The 22134-nt window shown below is 42.1% G+C and overlaps 1 long non-coding RNA gene across 1 annotated transcript in view; it reads right to left on the minus strand.

The window, feature by feature from the left end:
• LOC133083015 (uncharacterized) overlaps positions 1 to 22134 on the minus strand; it is a 45526-nt gene that overhangs the window by 16588 nt on the left and 6804 nt on the right. The window lies entirely within an intron of this gene.

The raw sequence follows: 22134 nt of genomic DNA on the forward strand, positions 1-22134 counted from the left end.
CTCTGTCCCTGGTGCTGGTCTCAATGCCACCCACGTGCGGAGAGAACCTGCCCAAGGGATCAGATGACTAAGATTCTAGGGCCTCCTGTACCTACCCCTCCCCACCTTTACTGAGATGTAATTGACATAAGATCCTTCAGTCTAGACCCATCCGTAGGGTGAGGCTGAAGACATCTCTCCAGCCCTCTGAGCCTGGGTCTTCCCAGCTGCAGGAGAGGGATCAAAGGTCAGACTTTGATCATTGAAAGGATGTTGATGATCAACCACTGAATCTTAACAATGAGAAAATGAGGCCCCACTAGGCTCAGATGTTTTTGTGAGGCCAAAATTAGGTGATTAGAAGATGCCTTGAAAACTGAGACGTGCTCCTCAAATGTAAAAGTTGTATGTGTGACTGTACTGTGGCTTTGCTGATGTGTGTAGATCTTACAGCCATGTAAATGATTCTCTTCTGACTTTGGGATAGGACCACCTATTTCAGGAGTAATCGATTCAGAAGTCCTCACAGTTTACGTTTTAAAACTCAATGTGCACATAGGGAACTATATTTAATATCCTGTGATAAACCATAATGGAAAAAATATGAAAAAGAATATATATATGTGTATAAATGAGTCATTTTGCTGTACAGCAGAAATTAACACAACACTGTAAATCAACTATACTTCAACAAAATTAAAAAAAAATTCAACATGCAGCTAACAGATTTGGAGAAGACATTTGCAACATTGATATGGTGATTGAAATATATAAGGATGTTTTATAAATCATTCAGAAAAAGATTAACAACCCAGTAAAAAAACAGGCAAAGACTATGAACAAGAAATTTACAAAAAAGGAAACCTCAAATGTCCCGTGACAGGAAAGGATGGTCACTAATGATGAGAGAAATGCAAATTAGTGAATATGCAGTTCAACAAAATGATACTGTTATATACCAACATCTTGACGAAAATGAAAAGGTCTGACAGTTACTTAATGTTGATAGATCGTATAGGTAAAAGGGAACTCACGGACTGCCAATGGGGATATAAATTGGTACGTGTGTTTTGGAGAGCTGTTAAATGGTACTATTCAAAGTGCTTATACCACATGTGCACAGCATTTCTACTTGTTGGGGTTTTTTTTTTCCCTTCCAGTTTTGTTGAGATATAGTTGACATACAGCACTGTATAAGTTTAAGGTGTACATTGTGAAATGATGACCACCTTAGATTTAGTGAATATCCATCATCTCATAGTTACACTAAAGAAATAAAGAAAAAATATTTTTCCTTGTGATGAGAACTCAGGATTTACTCTCTTAACGACTTTCATACAATGTACAGCAGTTAATTATCTCTATCACGTTGTACGTTACATCCCTAGTACTTATTTATCTTGTAACTGGAAGTTTGTGCCTTTTGACCGCTTTCATCCAGTTCCCCCTGGTATTTCTACTTTTGCGAATGTACCTTAAAGAAACGCTCAGATGTATCAAAAGGAGACGAGTGGGGATGTTTAGTGCCGCAATGTTTGTCATAGTGAAAGACCCCATCAGTAGGGGAGAAGTTGTAGAAGATATTCATATATTCGCATAATGCTTACACTCCGTGACAGTTAAGATGAATTAGAGTTACATGTCTTACCACTAATGGATCTAAAAATTATAATGGCAAACGAAAAAATGTTGCCAACCTTATTTACATGTAGTATGAATCCATTTGTATAAACTGAAATACAAAACAGTCTATCTAAGAATACCCGTGTGTAGTGAACACACATCATGGAACCCACACGCCAGTGTCACGTGGTGGTTACCTCTGTGTGAGGAAGGGACATGTGACTTGGGGATGGGAACAAAGGGAACTTCAACTCTGTGAGGTTTCATTTGTTTAAAAAAAAAAAAGACATGAAGCAAATATGACAGAATGCTGCTATTTGTTCATGTTGGGTGGTGAATATGCATGTGGCATTAATATACATGTAATAGCACATGGGTTAACATACATGTAATAACACACGGGTGTTATTCTCCATGCGTTTCAGCATTTTTATTCATAACAAAAATTTAATGCAGAGGAGGGACAAAGGGTAGAATTGTCTTAAAAAAAGAGAGAGATCTGTGTGACTGTTATTAAGTGGATTCTGTTTAAGAATCCCTCTCAGCTTCCTATTGGCGATGAGGTCGTGTTTTGGGTTCTAAGATCTTGTATTCATTCCACAATATGTGCTGACACTTTTTTTTAAAATTAATTAATTAATTTATTTTTGGCTGTGTTGGGTCTTCATTGCTGTGCACGGGCTTCCTCTAGTTGCGGCGAGTGGGGGTTACTCTTCGTTGTGGTGCACAGGCTTCTCATTGCGGTGGCTTCTCTTGTTGCGGAGCACGGGCTTTAGGTGTGCGGGCTTCAGTAGTTGTGGCTTGCGGGCTCTAGAGCACAGGCTCAGTAGTTGTGGCGCACGGGCTTAGTTGCTCCGCGGCATGTGGGATCTTCCTGGATCACGGCTCAAACCCGTGTCCCCTGCATTGGCAGGCAGATTCTTAACCACTGCGCCACCAGGGAAGTCCCTAACACTTCTTTTTGACCCACCTCGTTTATGGACGAGGAAACAGGCTGCAGCTACTTCCTTAGATAAATTAGGCTTTAAAGGCCCTGAGCGTGCTGTGCGCTGTGTGGCTCCCAGGGCTGGCCTGCATCTCATCGGAAGGAAAACGTCGGGTAAGATCCCTTCCATCGCTTGGCCCCTCCTGCTTTGGTGTGACTTACTCCCTGGATGACTGTGAACCTTCCAAAGTCCCCAGCTTCCAAATCCCAGCCTTTGGAGAGATCAAAGTGTGTTCTTATAACCGGAGGAACCATTTCACAGCAGGAAGACTGGCCTCAGGTTTCTGGGCAATGCCCAACCTCTGCAGGTGGGAACGAGGGGAGGGGCAGGAAAGAGTGGGTCTCCCGGCTGCCTCTGTGTCCCTGTCTCCTGCAAAGGAGGTGAAGTCTCCTCCCTCCCTCCTGCCCTCACTGACACCTGCACAGAGATGCTACATGGGTGACCCATCGATACTCCTAGATGAGCTTTGGCATTTGTTAAAAGCAAGACAACAGACCCCAATAAAGCCACTTATGCTAAGCCCCACATCACCAAACCGAGACTAATTACAGTTTCCACTCTCCCAGAACTGAACCCAGAGCAGTCAATCAGGAACCACCTGATCAGCACTAGTTACACAATCTGCCTGATAGACCCCTGCACTCCCTAAAGAAAAGTGACCTTGCAGTAACCAACCCGCTTTTTTTGCCTAAAATAACTTCCTTAATCTGGCTCCCCCGGCCTATCAAAGTCTCTCATTTTGTACAGCTAGACGGACGCTGCTAGATTTGACTCAGTTTCCTCAAATAAACTCTTAACAATTTTTAATATTCCTCAGTTTATCTTTTAACAAGTTCTTGCAGACACAAAGGATGCCTTTGCAAGCCCATTTCCTCTCCTGGGCTGCTTTCTTTCTGGGGGTAGCACCCTTCACGTTTAAGCATTTGAGTTCCTTTATTCGGGAAAATGAGCCTAAACCTGGCTCCCGGCACAAAGCTCACCAGCTCATGCTGTGAACAGCTATGCTGTCCCACGGGAGCGCTAGCAGGCTGACTGCTTTCCCACCCTTGGCAGCCCTGCAGCATTGACTGTTCTCCCTGTAATGGCCTGGAAAAGACTTCCAGATCCCGGAGACTTTGCTTTCTCTTTCCTCAGTGTGGGTATCATATGGCATCGACAGCTAAGCCCATGTTATGTTGGAGTCGAAGTCTTGTGATCTCTGGCAGTTTGAATGCAAAGATGTCTTAAGTTGGCCCCATCTAAACAGGGTGCCTCCTAAACTTGCCTAATGTCTCAAAACCACAAATAAAGGGAGGAGAGATTCGTGACAAGTCTCTTTCTCACAAACATAGTTCCTTCCCCATATAGAATTTGACTTCCCAACAGCTGGTCTCCAGGTGTGTAGTTCTCAGGAACCACAGACCTCAGAGATGAGAACTGGCAACTGAACTCTGAGCTGGGTGTGCAAGTAGCTTAGCTCTCTGCTTTCTGCATGATCCACAGAGAACACTCCCACTGCTTCTCGTTCTTCACCAAATCTCGAGGCTCATTCTGCTGTGGTAGAGGCAGGGCACTGGACGAGATGAGAAGCAGAACATTCTCTCAGCCCTTGGTCCACTTTCCCCTCCCTCCCTCCCTTCCATCCATCTTTCCATCCATTCATCCATCCTTTCTTCCCACATCCATACATCTATCCTTTTTTTCTTTCCTGTTTTAACCAGTTATTCTGTTTTCAGTTCTCTGCTGGGCACTGAGGATACCAGAAAACCCAACAAAACCCAAAACCAACACCCCAAACAAACATAAACACAAATCCTGGCCCTGAAGGATCTGAGATCACTTCTCAGGGAGCAGACACAGGAACTGCATCTGAAAACAGGGCAGGTGAGGGTCATGAGCCCCAAACAGGAAGGAAGCTCCAACTCTAAGGAGGGAAAGAGAGAGATGACCTTGCTTCTCTTACTCAAGTCTGGGGTTAATAAATACAACTGCATTCATTTTTATATCCATGGTGCTGTATAGTTTACAAAGCTTTATAAGGACTTGAATTATTGGCAGGACTTTTCCAGAGTGAGTGTGAAGATGCAAAAGACTCATTGATGCAGTTTCTCTTTTGTTTCATACTTTTCTCCCAAACACAGAAACAAGAGAGTGAAGTTTAATTTTACATGTGTGAAGCGTTTACTCTAATCCCTTCTTATGCTTACTGTTTCCAAAGACCTGGAGGAGACTTTTACAAAGGGCCAGATTGGGCCACGCAGGGAGCAAGAGATTTTGCCTATGAGCCTCTGGGGATCTATACCATGCAGAACACGAACAGGTGATTAAAAAAACTGAAATTAATTGAGCTGTAGGAGAAAATTCATCACAAGCTACCTTCAAAGAATCTAATCATTACTTTTTTCCCCCCTTTTTTATTCTGGAGAGTCAGAGGGGTCCCTTGCTTCTTTTAAAAAAGCAAAGAGTGTACAGCAAAAATAGGATTCAGTTCTACTTAATAACCAACTGAAAAGGGATAAGGGTAGCACAGGGAGAGGGTGGAAGGTGGAGGCACGGACGAGGGGAAAGGAAGAGAGAGCTGGTGGAAGATGGGTGGGGCACCGGGTCCTGCTTGTCGGGATTACCAGTTCTACCAACTGCCTTTGGTGGTATCTCACGAGGGAAGACTGGCCAAAGCTCTCAGAACAGGCTGACAGTAGGGCGCTGTTTCTGACATATATGGCACCGATTACAGCAATATTACCTGCAAGGCTGGAGGACATCAACCTCCACACCTGTAACCCAGGGAGCCACACCTGAAAGGCAGCCCCAGGATCAACTCCACATGCCTCTAAAACAAGGGCCGCACAATCGCGGAGACCTGATAAAACCGAATGACATTTCTAATCACAAGGAAACTAATCACAAGGAACCAGACGGGGGACTTTGGTTCTTAGTTGAACACATTGCTTTACAGAAACAAATATGACAAGTTCCCATGCCAGCCTGCAACAACGTATTCCTTTGTGTTTTAGAAACATGTAATCGGTTTAACTGATTGCCTATGATGGTTAGAGCATCCTGCTAGGGCCTGCCCTGGTCACAGAGGAATAAAACCCAAAGCAAGGCAGCCAGCTGACTGCAAACTCCAGGGCTCTGCTCAGGGCTGTGGGGACACTGCTCGGGGAGGGGCTGTCACCCCCAAATGGAAGCATGACAGAGTCCAAAGGCTGGATGGTGAAGGATCAGGACCGAATGCACTCGAGACTAAACAAAACACAATTTCAAAGACAGGCATTTGGTTTATATTGAACTTGAGAGAAAGCAGGAGGAGGAAACCTTTACCGAGATGCCCAAGGCACTTCTGGTTTTAGAAGTTTGTAACGTGGGTTGTCCCACCGATGTGACTTTAAATGGAGGTGGTGCTTTTTGTCACAGGTATGCCTCCAGGACTCCTGTGAGTCACCTGAAAGCCCAGTTTGGTGCCCAAAATGGGAGAAGAGTGTGAGAGATAAAATGAATAATGAGAGAGAGGAAAATCAATTTCTAAGTTATTGGGCAAAAGTTGGATGAGAAAGAAACAATTTAGGGGTGAAAGAGATGTTGAAAACTTGTCCCAGCAGAGTTTGGTTACTACCTGGAGTAACATTCAGGGGTGGGAGGCCTCGGGATGGATTGGGAGGAAGGGGTTCTATGAAGAATGTGATGGTTAATTTTATGGGTCAGCTTGACTGGGCCAAGGGATGCCCAGGTAGCAGGTTAAACATTATTCTGGGGTGTCTGTGAGGGTCTCCTTGCAAGAGATGAGCATTTGAATCAGTAGGCTGAGTAAAGAAGATCACTGTCGAGTAAAGAAGATGACTATCATCAATGCGCGGGCACCATCCAATCCTTCGATGGCCTGGAGAGAACAAAGACGGGGAGGAGGGGACATCTACTCTCTGCCTGACTGCTGAGCTGGACGTGGGCTTTCTCCTGCCCTCGGACTGGGACTTACACTATTGGTGTCTCTGGTCCCCAGGCCTCCAGGTTTGGACTGAACTACACCACCAGCTCCCCGGGTCTCCAGCTTGCAGACGGATGGTGGGACTTTCCGCCTCCATAATCGAGTGAGCTCTGTGTGATAAATGCCCCACTCTCTGTCTGCATGGATACGCATATCCCATCGGTTCTGTTTCCGGGGAGAACCTTGACTAACACAAGAAAGGAGTATTTTGCAAATCTGATGGTCGTGATTCAACATGGTGGTGTCAATTGAACATAAACTTAGGACCCACCATTTGCCAAGCAAAAATGCGGCTTAAAAATCGGCATTTATTAAAATATGTAGCATAGTCTGCTACCTACTAAGCATTGTCTTCCGTCAGGGGGTAATGCCTGAGAGCAGCTAGGCTGGGATTTCCAGGGTTGGGGTCAAACGGACCTAAAATATCCAATCCCACACGCTGATCTGCCAGGGAGGAGATGAAGGTGGTCACGGGGCTTTCCTCAGCTTCTGTTCCAGTGGTTCCCAAACTTTTGCATGGATCTGAGTCACCTGGGAGGTTTGTTAAAACAGACTGCTGGGCCCCACCCCCAGAGAACCTGATTCAGTGGGTCTGGGGTGAGGTCCAAAAATCTGCATTTCTAGTAGGTTCCAGGGGAACGCAGCTGCTGCTGGAGGGGTGTCGGGAAGACCCACACTTTGGGGACCACTGCTCTGCCCGCTGCCGTTTCCTCTTCACCAGGCTCTGGGATTTTAGCTTCTAGGCCCTGTTTAGTGAAATGTCCTTGACGTCTAGTACTTTAGGGAGATGTATGCAGCCTCGCGATGCCAGGCACAGCCGAGGCCATTTGCCGTCGTGGACCCTGCTCCATGCTTCCTGGAGGAATCGCAGGGAGCCAGGCTTCTGAGGCTGGAGTCCTTGGAACGTTGCTTCGCAGCTCCTGGCTACAAAGAATAGCACTTTCTCTCTGCTGCCGTCTTGTGTCGACTTCCAGATGCAGCCAAGCGTTTGAACCTCAGGAAGTGAACACTGTAATTGTATGGACTTGGTGCGGACAGATGGCTCTGATCACAGCCCTGGTGTGAATCATTATTTTCCTCAGGATGTTCCTTCCGATGGCTGAAGGAAGTGATGGATGACCGGAAGAGATCCAGAGACGTTGCATAAATCTCTGTCTTACCAGTGAACGAGGGCAGGCCACCGTGGATTGAGTTTCCTCTGGTGTTTTTTATATTTCCAAGTGAATCCAGGCCCCTGGTAAAGTTTGGCCCTTGAGCAGCTTCATAAAGTAAAGGAGAGGGCGTGTTGCCATTTTCTGCACTGAAAACAGCAGAATAAAAATGTAACTTGGGAAGTGGCTGCATCCGAGTGCATGGCAGGATGGGGATGCTTCTCTCCCTTCTGGGGATTTGCTAGACTGAACCCTCAGCTGCACCTTATTTCCTCAGGAGGTCCTTTTGCCCAAACTGGGACATCTCATCCCCTTAGGAGATCAGAATGCCCACCTGGGCTGGTTCCTGGGCGGGACACTGAGGAAGGCAGGTACCTGGGGTCAGGAGTGTTTCTCATGGTGCTCAGGAAGCTACAGCCAGAGTGGGGACCCAGCCCTTGCCCAGTGCAGCCAGAACTTTTTTTTTTTCTGTTATAGTTTTTTTTTTTTAATTCAAACAGAAAGTCACAAAAATTATAATCATCCTCATCAGTTCACTCAGTCCCATGTAATTAATTTTTTTTATCTTGATCTTTTGTTAGCACTTTTATGAATTCATCAGTTTTCCATTAGAGTTCTGAAAATGCTTATTCATTCAGTTCAGCAGTATAGTCAGTTACCAGAAACCTGTACTTGTCAGAGTCTTTTCCATGAATTCCTTCAAGATGAAACCCTTTTATAGGAACATTTTTGCAAAAGCATCAGAGTACACCCAGAACTGTCTGTAAATGACAAAAGACTTAAAAATGACTGTGGTTAAAGATTTGATGAAAGTTCATAATAATGCAATTGACAAGGAAATTTAGTTATTTCTGATATACATTTTAAAATAATAACTAGAATTATGACTTAGAACATTATACCAGACATATAAGATTTTTAGGAATTTCATGTAATGTCTGAAACATTTATATTAACATATTTCCATACAAATAACCCAAAGAAAGTTTAGTATTAGTTTTCCGGTTTTTAAAAAATTTTTTAAATTTTATTTTATTTACTTTTTTATACAGTAGGTTCTTATTAGTCATCAATTTTATACACATCAGTGTATACATGTCAATCCCAATCACCCAATTCATCACACCACCATCCCCACCCCCCCACGGCTTTCCTCCCTTGGTGTCCATACGTTTGTTCTCTAAATCTGTGTCTCAACTTCTGCCCTGCAAACCGGTTCATCTGTACCATTTTTCTAGGTTCCACATACATGCGTTAATATACGATATTTGTTTTTCTCTTTCTGACTTACTTCACTCTGTATGATAGTCTCTAGATCCATCCACGTCCCAACAAATGACCCAATTTTGTTCCTTTCTATGGCTGAGTAATATTCCATTGTATATATGTACCACACCTTCTTTATCCATTCGTCTGCTGATGGGCATTTAGGTTGCTTCCATGACCTGGCTATTGTAAATAGTGCTGCAATGAACATTGGGGTGCATGTGTCTTTTTGAATTATGGTTTTCTCTGGGCATATGCCCAGTAGTGGGATTCCTGGATCATATGGTAATTCTATTTTTAGTTTTTAAAGGAACCTCCATACTGTTCTCCATAGTGGCTGTATCAATTTACATTCCCACCAACAGTGCAGGAGCGTTCCCTTTTCTCCACACCTTGTCCAGCATTTGTTGTTTGTAGATTTTCTGATGATGCCCATTCTAACTGGTGTGAGGTGATACCTCACTGTAGTTTTGATTTGCATTTCTCTAATAATTAGTGATGTTGAGCAGCTTTTCATGTGCTTCTTGGCTATCTGTATGTCTTCTATGGAGAAATGTCTATTTAGGTCTTCTGCCCATTTTTGGTTTGGGTTGTTTGTTTCTTTAATATTGAGCTGCATGAGCTGTTTATATATTTTGGAGATTAATCCTTTGTCTGATGATTCATTTGCAAATATTTTCTCCCATTCTGAGGGTTGTCTTTTCATCTTGTTTATGGTTTCCATTGCTGTGCAAAAGCTTTAAAGTTTCATTAGGTCCCATTTGTTTATTTTTGTTTTTATTTCCATTATTCTAGGAGGTGGATCAAAAAAGATCTTGCTGTGATTTATGTCAAAGAGTGTTCTTCCTATGTCTTCCTCTAAAAGTTTTACAGTGTCTGGTCTTACATTTAGGTCTCTAATCCATTTTGAGTTTATTTTTGTGTTTGGTGTTATGGAGTGTTCTAATTTCATTCTTTTACATGTAGCTGTCCAGTTTTCCCAGCACCACTTATTGAAGAAACTGTCTTTTCTCCATTGTATATCCTTGCCTCCTTTGTCATAGATTAGTTGACCATAGGTGTGTGGGTTTATCTCTGGGCTTTCTATCTTGTTCCATTGATCTATGTTTCTGTTTTTGTGCCAGTACCATATGGTCTTGATTACTGTAGCTTTGTAGTATAGTCTGAAGTCAGGGAGTCTGATTCCTCCAGCTCTGTTTTTTCCCTCAAGACTGCTTCGGCTATTTGGGGTCTTTTGTGTCTCCATACAAATTTTAAGATTTTTTGTTCTAGCTCTGTAAGAAATGCCATTGGTAATTTGATAGGGATTGCATTGAATCTGTAGATTGCTTTGGGTAGTACAGTCATTTTCACAATATTGATTCTTCCAATCCAAGAACATGGTATATCTCTCCATCTGTTGGTATCATCTTTAATTTCTTTCATCAGTGTCTTATAGTTTTCTGCATACAGGTCTTTTGTCTCCCTAGGTAGGTTTATTCCTAGGTATTTTATTCTTTTTGTTGCAGTGGTAAATGGGAGTGTTTCCTTAATTTCTCTTTCAGATTTTTCATCATTAGTTTATAGGAATGCAAGAGATTTCTGTGCATTAATTTTGTATCCTGCTACTTTTACCAAATTCATTGATTAGCTCTAGTAGTTTTCTGGTGGCATTTTTAGGATTCTCTATGTATAGTATCATGTCATCTGCAAACAGTGACAGTTTTACTTCTTCTTTTCCAACTTGTATTACTTTTATTTCTTTTTCTTCTCTGATTGCCGTGGCTAACACTTCCAAAACTATGTTGAATAATAGTGGTGAGAGTGGGCAACCTTGTCTTGTTCCTGATCTTAGAGGAAATGCTTTCAGTTTTTCACCATTGAGAATGATGTTTGCTGTGGGTTTGTCGTATATGGCCTTTATTATGTTGAGGTAGGTTCCCTCTATGCCCACTTTCTGGAGAGTTTTTATCATAAATGGGTGTTGAATTTTGTCAGAAGCTTTTTCTGCATCTATTGAGATGATCATATGGTTTTTATTCTTCAATGTGTTAATAGGGTGTATCACATTGATTGATTTGTGTATACTGAAGAATCCTTGCATCCCTGGGATAAATCCCACTTGATCGTGGTGTATGATCCTTTTAATGTGTTGTTGGATTCTGTTTGCTACTATTTTGTTGAGAATTTCTGCATCTATATTCATCAGTGATATTGGTCTGTAATTTTCTTTTTTTGTAGTATCTTTGGTTTTGGTATCAGGGTGATGGTGGCCTCATAGAATGAGTTTGGGAGTGTTCCTTCCTCTGCAATATTTTGGAAGAGTTTGAGAAGGATGGGTGTTAGCTCTTCTCTAAATGTTTGATAGAATTCACCTATGAAGCCATCTGGTCCCGGACTTTTGTTTGTTGGAAGATTTTTAATCACAATTTCAATTTCATTACTTGTGATTGGTCTGTTCATATTTTCTATTTCTTCCTGGTTCAGTCTTGGAAAGTTATACCTTTCTAAGAATTTGTCCATTTCTTCCAGGTTGTCCATTTTATTGCCATAGAGTTGCTTGTAGTAGTCTCTTAGGATGCTTTGTATTTCTGTGGTGTCTGTTGTAACTTCTCCTTTTTCATTTCTAATTTTATTGATTTGAGTTCTCTCCCTCTTTTTCTTGATGAGTCTGGCTAATGGTTTATCGATTTTGTTTATCTTCTCAAAGAACCAGCTTTTAGTTTTATTGGTCTTTGCTACTGTTTTCTTTGTTTCTATTTCATTTATTTCTGCTCTGATCTTTATGATTTCTTTCCTTCTGCTAACTTTGGGTTTTGTTTGTTCTTCTTTCTCTAGTTCCTTTAGGTGTAAGGTTAGGTTGTTTATTTGAGAGTTTTCTTGTTTCTTGAGGTAGGCTTGTATAACTATAAACTTCCCTCTTAGAACTGCTTTTGCTGCATCCCATAGGTTTCGGATCGTTGTGTTTTCATTGTCATTTGTCTCTAGGTATTTTTTGATTTCCTATTTGATTTCTTCAGTGATCTCTTGGTTATTTAGTAACGTATTGTTTAGCCTCCATGTGTTTGTGTTTTTTACGTTTTTTTCCCTGTAATTCATTTCTAATCTCATAGTGTTGTGGTCAGAAAAGATGCTTGATATGATTTCAATTTTCTTAAATTTACTGAGGCTTGGTTTGTGACCCAAGATGTGATCTCTCCTGGAGAATGTTCCGTGCGCACTTGAGAAGAAAGTGTAATCTGAGAGAGGAGAAGATGGCAGAAGAGTAAGACGCGGAGATCACCTTCCTCCCCACAGATACATCAGAAATACATCTACACGTGGAACTGCTCCTATAGAACACCCACTGAATGCTGGCAGAAGACGTCAGACCTCCCAAAAGGCAAGAAACTCCCCCACGTACCTGGGTAGGGCAAAAGAAAAAAGAAATAACAGAGACAAAAGAATAGGGACGGGACCTGCACCAGTGGGAGGGAGCTGTGAAGGAGGAAAGGTTTCCACACACTAGGAAGCCCCTTCGCGGGCAGAGACTGCGGATGGCAGAGGGGGGAAGTTTGGAGCCACGGAGGAGAGCGCAGCAACAGGGGTGCGGAGGGCAAAGCGGAGCGATTCCCGCACAGAGGATCGGTGCCGACCAGCACTCACCAGCCTGAGACGCTTGTCTGCTCGCCCACTCGAGTGGGCGGGGGCTGGGAGCTGAGGCTCGGGCTTCAGTCGGATCGCAGGGAGAGGACTGGGGTTGGCGGCGTGAACACAGCCTGAAGGGGCTAGTGCGCCACGGCTAGCCGGGAAGGAGTTCGGGAAAAGGTCTGGAGCTGCCGAACAGGCAAGAGACTTTTTCTTGCCTCTTTGTTTCCTGGTGCGCGAGAGGAGGGGATTCAGAGTGCCGCCTAAACGAGCCCCAGAGACGGGCGTGAGCCGCGGCTATCAGCGTGGACCCCAGAGATGGGCATGAGACGCTAAGGCTGCTGCTGCCGCCACCAAGAAGCCTGTGTGCAAGCACAGGTCACTATCCACACTGCCCCTGCTGGGAGCCTGTGCAGCCCGCCACTGCCAGGGTCCCGTGATCCAGGGACAACTTCCCCGGGAGAACGCACGGCGCGCCTCAGGCTGCTGCAACGTCACGCTGGCCTCTGCCGCCGCAGGCTCGCCCCGCGTCCGTACCCCTCCCTCCCCACGGCCTGAGTGAGCCAGAGCCCCCGAAGCAGCTGCTCCTTTAACCCCGTCCTGTCTGGGCGAAGAACAGACGCCCTCAGGCGACCTACACGCAGAGGCGGGTCCAAATCCAAAGCTGAACCCCGGGAGCTGTGCGAACAAAGAAGAGAAAGGGAAATTTCTCCCAGCAGCCTCAGAAGCAGCGGATTAAAGCTCCACAAACAACTTGATGTACCTACATCTGTGGAATACCTGAATAGACAACGAATCATCCCAAATTGAGGAGGTGGACTTTGGGAGCAAGATATATTATTTTTTCCCCTTTTCCTCTTTTTGTGAGTGTGTATGTGTATGCTTCTGTGTGAGATTTTGTCTGTATAGCTTTGCTTTCACGATTTGTCCTAGGGTTCTGTCCGTCCGTTTTTTTTTTTACTTAAAAAATTTTTTTTTCTTAATAATTATTTTTTATTTTAATAACTTTATTTTATTTTATCTTTTTTTAATTTTATTTTATCCTCTTTCTTTCTTTCTATTTTTTTTCCCTTTTATTCTGAGCCGGGTGGATGAAAGGCTCTTGGTGCTCCAGCCAGGCATCAGGGCTGTGCCTCTGAGGTGGGAGAGCCAACTTCAGGACACTGGTCCACAAGAGACCTCCCAGCTCCACGTAATACCAAATGGTGAAAATCTCCCAGAGATCTCCATCTCAACACCAAGACCCAGTTTCACTCAACGACCAGCAAGCTACAGTGCTGGACACCCTATGCCAAACAACTAGCAAGACAGGAACACAGCCCCATCCATTAGCAGAGAGGCTGCCTAAAATCATAATAAGGCCACAGACACTCCAAAACACACCACCAGATGTGGACCTGCCCACCAGAAAGACAAGATCCAGCCTCATCCACCAGAACACAGGCACTAGTCCCCTACACCAGGAAGCCTACACAACCCACTGAACCAACCTTAGCCACTGGGGACAGATACCAAAAACAACAGGAACTACGAACCTGCAGCCTGCAAAAAGGAGAAGACAAACACAGTAAGATAAGCAAAATGAGAAGACAGAAAAACACACAGCAGATGAAGGAGCAAGGTAAAAACACACCAGACCTAACAAATGAAGAGGAAATAGGCAATCTACCTGAAAAAGAATTCAGAATAATGATAGTAAAGATTCAAAATCTTGGAAATAGAATAGACAAAATGCAAGGAACATTTAACAAGGACATAGAAGAACTAAAGAGGAACCAAGCAACGATGAACAACACAATAAATGAAATTAAAAATACTCTAGAAGGGATCAATAGCAGAATAACTGAGGCAGAAGAACAGATAAGTGACCTGGAAGATAAAATAGTGGAAATAACTACTGCAGAGCAGAATAAAGAAAAAAGAATGAAAAGAACTGAGGACAGCCTAAGAGACCTCTGGGACAACATTAAACACAGCAACATTCGAATTATAGGGGTCCCAGAAGAAGAAGAGAAAAAGAAAGGGACTGAGAAAATATTTGAAGAGGGTATAGTTGAAAACTTCCCTAATATGGGAAAGGAAATAGTTAATCAAGTACTGGAAGCACAGAGAGTCCCATACAGGATAAATACAAGGAGAAACACGCCAAGACACATATTAATCAAACTATCAAAAATTAAATATAAAGAAAACATATTAAAAGCAGCAAGGGAAAAACAACAAATAACATACAAGGGAATCCCCATAAGGTTAACAGCTGATCTTTCAGCAGAAACTCTGCAAGCCAGAAGGGAGTGGCAGGACATATTTAAAGGGATGAAGGAGAAAAACCTACAACCAAGATTACTCTACCCAGCAAGGATCTCATTCAGATTTGATGGAGAAATTAAAACCTTTACAGACAAGCAAAAGCTGAGAGAGTTCAGCACCACCAAACCAGCTTTACAACAAATGCTAAAGGAACTTCTCTAGGCAAGAAACACAAGAAAAGGAAAACACCTACAATAACAAACCCAAAACATTTAAGAAAATGGGAATAGGAACATACATATCGATAATTACCTTAAATGTAAATGGATTAAATGCTCCCACCAAAAGACACAGACTGGCTGAATGGATACAAAAACAAGACCCGTACATATGCTGTCTACAAGAGACCCACTTCAGACCTAGGGACACATACAGACTGAAAGTGAGGGGATGGAAAAAGATATTCCATGCAGATGGAAATCAAAAGAAAGCTGGAGTAGCAATTCTCATATCAGACAAAGTAGACTTTAAAATTAAGACTATTACAAGAGACAAAGAAGGACACTACATAATGATCAAGGGATCAATCCAAGAAGAAGATATAACAATTGTAAATATTTATGCACCCAACATAGGAGCACCTCAATACATAAGGCAAATACTAACAGCCATAAAAGGGGAAATCGACAGTAACACAATCATAGCAGGGAACTTTAACACCCCACTTTCACCAATGGACAGATCATCCAAAATGAAAATAAATAAGGAAACACAAGCTTTAAATGATACATTAAACAAGATGGACTTAATTGATATTTATAGGACATTCCACCCCAAAACAACAGAATACACATTTTTCTCAAGTGCTCATGGAACATTCTCCAGGATAGACCGTATCTTGGGTCACAAATCAAGCCTTGGTAAACTTAAGAAAATTGAAATCGTATCAAGTACCTTTTCCGACCACAATGCTATGAGACTAGATATCAATTACAGGAAAAGATCTGTGAAAAATACAAACACATGGAGGCTAAACAATACACTACTTAATAACGAAGTGATCACTGAAGAAATCAAAGGGGAAATCAAAAAATACCTAGAAACAAATGACAATGGAGACACAACGACCCAAAACCTATGGGATGCAGCAAAAGCAGTTCTAAGAGGAAAATTTATAGCAATACAAGCCTACCCCAAGAAACAGAAAACAACTCAAATAAACAACCTAACCTTGCACCTAAAGCAATTAGAGAAAGAAGAACAAAAAAACCCCAAAGTTAGCAGAAGGAAAGAAATCATAAAGATCAGAGCAGAAATAAATGAAAAAGAAATGAAGGAAACAATAGCAAAGATCAATAAAACTAAAAGCTGGTTCTTTGAGAAGATAAACAAAATTGATAAACCATTAGCCAGACTCATCAAGAAAAAAAGGGAGAAGACTCAAATCAGTAGAATTAGAAATGAAAAAGGAGAAGTAACAACTGACACTGCAGAAATAGAAACAGTCATGAGAGATTACTACAAGCAACTATAAGCCAATAAAATGGACAACCTGGAAGAAATGGACAATTTCATAGAAATGCACAACCTTCCGAGACTGAACCAGGAAGAAATAGAAAATATGAACAGACCAATCACAAGCACTGAAATTGAAACTGTGACTAAAAATCTTCCAACAAACAAAAGCCCAGGACCAGATGGCTTCACAGGCGAATTCTATCAAACATTTAGAGAAGAGCTAACACCTATCCTTCTCAAACTCTTCCAAAATATTGCAGAGGGAGGAGCACTCCCCAACTCATTCTATGAGGCCACCATCACCCTGATACCAAAACCAGACAAAGATGTCACAAAGAAAGAAAACTACAGGCCAATATCACTGATGAACATAGATGCAAACATCCTCAACAAAATACTAGCAAACAGAATCCAACAGCACACTAAAAGGATCATACACCATGATCAAGTGGGGTTTATGCCAGGAATGCAAGGATTCTTCAATATATGCAAATCAATCAACGTGATACACCATATTAACAAATTGAAGGAGAAAAACCATATGATCATCTCAATAGATGCAGAGAAAGCTTCTGACAAAATTCAACACCCATTTATGATAAAAGCCCTGCAGAAAGTAGGCACAGAGAGAACTTTCCTCAACATAATAAAGGCCATATATAACAAACTGACAGCCAACATCATCCTCAATGGTGAAAAACTGAAACCATTTCCACTAAGATCAGGAAGAAGACAAGGTTGCCCACTCTCACCACTATTATTCAACATAGTTTTGGAAGTGTTAGCCACAGCAATCAGAGAAGAAAAAGAAATAAAAGGAATCCAAATCGGAAAAGAAGAAGTAAAGCTGTCACTGTTTGCAGATGACATGATACTATACATAGAGAATCCTAAAGATGCTACCAGAAAACTACTAGAGCTAATCAATGAATTTGGTAAAGTAGCAGGATACAAAATTAATGCACAGAAATCTCTTGCATTCCTATAAACTAATGATGAAAAATCTGAAAGAGAAATTAAGGAAACACTCCCATTTACCACTGCAACAAAAAGAATAAAATACCTAGGAATAAACCTACCTAGGGAGACAAAAGACCTGTATGCAGAAAACTATAAGACACTGATGAAAGAAATTAAAGATGATACCAACAGATGGAGAGATATACCATGTTCTTGGATTGGAAGAATCAATATTGTGAAAATGACTGTACTACCCAAAGCAATCTACAGATGCAATGCAATTCCTATCAAACTACCACTGGCATTTTTCACAGAACTAGAACAAAAAATTTCACAATTTGTATGGAAACACAAAAGACCCCGAATAGCCAAAGCAACCTTGAGAACGAAAAATGGAGCTGGAGGAATCAGGCTCCCAGACTTCAGACTATACTACAAAGCTACAGTAATCAAGACAGTATGGTACTGGCACAAAAACAGAAACATAGATCAATGGAACACGATAGAAAGCCCAGAGATAAACCCACGCACATATAGTCACCTTATCTTTGATAAAGGAGGCAAGCATATACAGTGGAGAAAAGACAGCCTCTTCAATAAGTGGTGCTGGGAAAACTGGACAGGTACATGTAAAAGTATGAAATTAGAACACTCCCTAACACCATACACAAAAATAAACTCAAAATGGATTAAAGACCTAAATGTAAGGCCAGACACTATCAAACTCTTAGAGGAAAACATAGGCAGAACACTCTATGACATAAACCACAGCAAGATCCTTTTTGACCCACCTCCTAGAGAAATGGAAATAAAAAGAAAAATAACCAAATGGGACCTAATGAAACTTAAAAGCTTTTGCACAGCTAAGGAAACCATAAATACAATGAAAAGATAACCCTCAGAATGGGAGAAAATATTTGCAAATGAAGCAACTGACAAAGGATTAATCTCCAAAATTTACAAGCAGCTCATGCAGCTCAATAACAAAAAAACAAACAACCCAATCCAAAAATGGGCAGAAGACCTAAACAGACATTTCTCCAAAGAAGATATACAGATTGCCAACAAACACATGAAAGAATGCTCAACATCATTAATCATTAGAGAAATGCAAATCAAAACTACAATGAGATATCATCTCACACTAGTCAGAATGGCCATCATCAAAAAATTTAGAAACAATAAATGCTGGAGAGGGTGTGGAGAAAAGGGAAGCCTCTTGCACTGTTGGTGGAAATGTAAATTGATACAGCCACTATGGAGAACAGTATGGAGGTTCCTTAAAAAACTAAAAATAGAACTACCATACGACCCAGCAATCCCACTACTGGGCATATACCCTGAGAAAACTATAATTCAAAAAGAGTCATGTACCACAATGTTCATTGCAGCTCTATTTACAATAGCCAGGACATGGAAGCAACCTAAGTGTCCATCATTGGATGAATGGATAAAGAAGATGTGGCACATATATACAATGGAATATTACTCAGCCATAAAAAGAAACGAAATTGAGTTATTTGTAGTGAGGTGGATGGTGTTAGAGTCTGTCATACAGAGTGAAGTAAGTCAGAAAGAGAAAAACAAATACAGTATGCTAATACATATATAGGGAATCTAAGGAAAAAAAAAAAAGGTCATGAAGAACCTAGTGGCAAGATGGGAATAAAGACACAGACCTACTAGAGAATGGACTTGAGGATACGGGGAGGGGGAAGGGTAAGATGTGACAAAGTGAGAGAGTGGCATGGACATATATACACTACCAAATGTAAAATAGATAGCTAGTGGGAAGCAACCGCATAGCAAAGGGAGACCAGCTCTGTGCTTTGTGACCACCTAGAGGGGTGGGATAGGGAGGTTGGGAGGGAGGGAGATGCAAGAGGGAAGAGATATGGGGACATATGTATATGTATAACTGATTCACTTTGTTATAAAGCAGAAACTAACACACCATTGTAAAGCAATTATACTCCAATAAAGATGTTAAAAAAAAAAAAGAAAGTGTAATCTGTTTTTGGATGGAATGTCCTATAAATATCAATTAAGTCTATCTGGTCTATTGTGTCATTTAAAGCTTCTGTTTCCTTATTTATTTTCATTTGGGATGATCTGTCCATTGGTGTAAGTGAGGTGTTAAAGTCCCCCACTATTATTGTCTTACTGTCAATTTCCTCTTTTATAGCTGTTAGCAGTTGCCTTATGTATTGAGGTGCTCCTATGTTGGGTGTATATATATTTATAATTGTTTTATCTTCTTCTTGGATTGATCCCTTGATCATTATGTAGTGTCCTTCCTTGTCCCTTGTAACATTCTTTATTTTAAAGTCTATTTTATCTGATATGAGTATTGTTACTCCAGCTTTCTTTTGATTTCCATTTGCATGGAATATCTTTTTCCATCCCCTCACTTTCAGTCTGTATGTGTCCCTAGGTCTGAAGTGGGTCTCTTGTAGACAGCATATATATGGGTCTTGTTTTTGTATCCATTCAGCAAGCCTGTGTCTTTTGGTTGGAACATTTAATCCATTCACGTTTAAGGTAATTATCACTATGTATGTTCCTATGACCATTTTCTTAATTGTTTTGGGTTTGTTTTCGTAGGTCCTTTTCTTCTCTTGTGTTTCCCACTTAGAGAAGTTCCTTTAGCATTTGTTGTAAAGCTGGTTTGGTGGTGCTGAATTCTCTTAGCTTTTGCTTGTCTGTAAAGCTTTTGATTTCTCCATCGAATCTGAATGAGATCCTTGCCAGGTAGAGTAATCTTGGTTGTAGGTTCTTCCCTTTTGTCACTTTAAGTATATAATGCCACACCCTTCTGGCTTGTAGAGTTTCTGCTGAGAAATCAGCTGTTAACCTGATGGGAGTTCCCTTGTATGTTAATTGTCATTTTTCCCTTGCTGCTTTCAATAATTTTTCTTTGTTTTTAATTTTTGCCAATTTGATTACTATGTGTCTTGGCATGTTTCTCCTTGGGTTTATCCTGTCTGGGACTCGCTGTGCTTCCTGGACTTGGGTGGCTATTTCCTTTCCCGTGTTAGGGAAGTTTTCGACTATAATCTCTTCAAATATTTTCTCGGGTCCTTTCTCTCTCTCTTCTCCTTCTGGGACTCCTATAATGCGAATGTTGTTGTGTTTAATGTTGTCCCAGAGGTCTCTTAGGCTGTCTTCATTTCTTTTCATTCTTTTTTCTTTATTCTGTTCCGCAGCAGTGAATTCCACCATTCTGTCTTCCAGGTCACTTATCCGTTCTTCTCCCTCAGTTATTCTGCTATTGATTCCTTCTAGTGTAGTTTTCATTTCAGTTACTGTATTGTTCATCTCTGTTTGTTTGTTCTTTAATTCTTTTAGGTCTTTGTTAAACATTTCTTGCATCTTCTTAATCTTTGCCTCCATTCTTCTTTCGAGGTCCTGGATCATCTTCACTATCATTATTCTGAATTCTTTTTCTGGAAGGTTGCCTATCTCCACTTCATTTAGTTGTTTTTCTGGGGTTTTATCTTGTTCCTTCATCTGGTACATACCCCTCTGCCTTTTCATCTTGTCTATCTTTCTGTGAATGTAGTTTTTGTTCCACAGGCTGCAAGATTGTAGTTCTTGCTTCTGCTGTCTGCCCTCTGGTGGATGAGGCTATCTAAGAGGCTTGTGTAAGTTTCCTGATGGGAGGGACTGGTGATGGGTAGAGCTGACTGTTGCTCTGGTGGGCGGAGCTCAGTAAAACTTTAATCCGCTTGACTGCTGATGGGTGGGGCTGGGTTCCCTCCCTGTTGGTTGTTTGGCCTGAGGCGACCCAACACTGGAGCCTACCTGGACTCTTTGGTGGGGCCAATGACAGACTCCGAGAGGGCTCACGCCAAGGAGTACTTCCCAGAACCTCCGCCGCCAGTGTCCTCATCCCCACGGTGAGCCACAGCCACCTCCCGCCTCTGCAGGAGACCCTCCAACACTAGCAAGTAGGTCTGGCTCAGTCTCCCCTAGGGTCACTGCTCCTTCCCCTGGGTCCCGATGCGCACACGACTTTGTGTGTACCCTCCAAGAGTGGAGTCTCTGTTTCCCCCAGTCCTGTCGAAGTCCTGCAATCAAATCCCACTAGGCTTCAAAGTCTGATTCTCTAGGAATTCCTCCTCCCATTGCCGGAACGCCAGGTTGGGAAGCCTGACATGGGGCTCAGAACCTTCACTCCAGTGGGTGGACTTCTGTGGTATAAGTGTTCTCCAGTCTGTGAGTCAGCCACCCAGCAGTTATGGGATTTGATTTTACTGTGATTGCGCCCCTCCTACCGTCTCATTGTGGCTTCTCCTTTGTCTTTGGATGTGAGGTACCCTTTCTGGTGAGCTCCAGTGTCCTCCTGTCGATGACTGTCCAGCAGCTAGCCGTGACTCTGGCGTTCTCACAAGAGGGAGTGAGAGCACGTCCTTCTACTCCGCCATCTTGGTTCCTTATCTAGCCAGGACTTTTAACTTGGCTCCAACAGCATCCCCACAAGGCCAGAGATAACAGCTGTCCATGTTATTGATGTTCCCTCCTTCCCCCCCTCCTCCCTCCCTTCTTCCCTCCCTCCCTTCCTTCCACCTAGCCAGCCAGCCAGCCATCCATTCATCCATCCATCCATCACGTCTATGTGTCTATATATCTATCTATATATCTATCTATTGTCCATCTATCTATGTCTATCATTTATCTGTCTATGCCTTATTTAGTAGAAATGTATTAGATGTCCAATACATGGTTCTGAGTTGGGTGTTGGGAGGGGAAAGCAAAGATCTTAGCTCCCCTCCAGGACCTAAGTGATATCATCTCTTTTCTGGGGTTCTCTTTTAGGATGGGGGAAACT

Source organism: Eubalaena glacialis, chromosome 2, assembly GCF_028564815.1.
Source record: "Eubalaena glacialis isolate mEubGla1 chromosome 2, mEubGla1.1.hap2.+ XY, whole genome shotgun sequence".
Taxonomy (NCBI): domain Eukaryota; kingdom Metazoa; phylum Chordata; class Mammalia; order Artiodactyla; family Balaenidae; genus Eubalaena; species Eubalaena glacialis.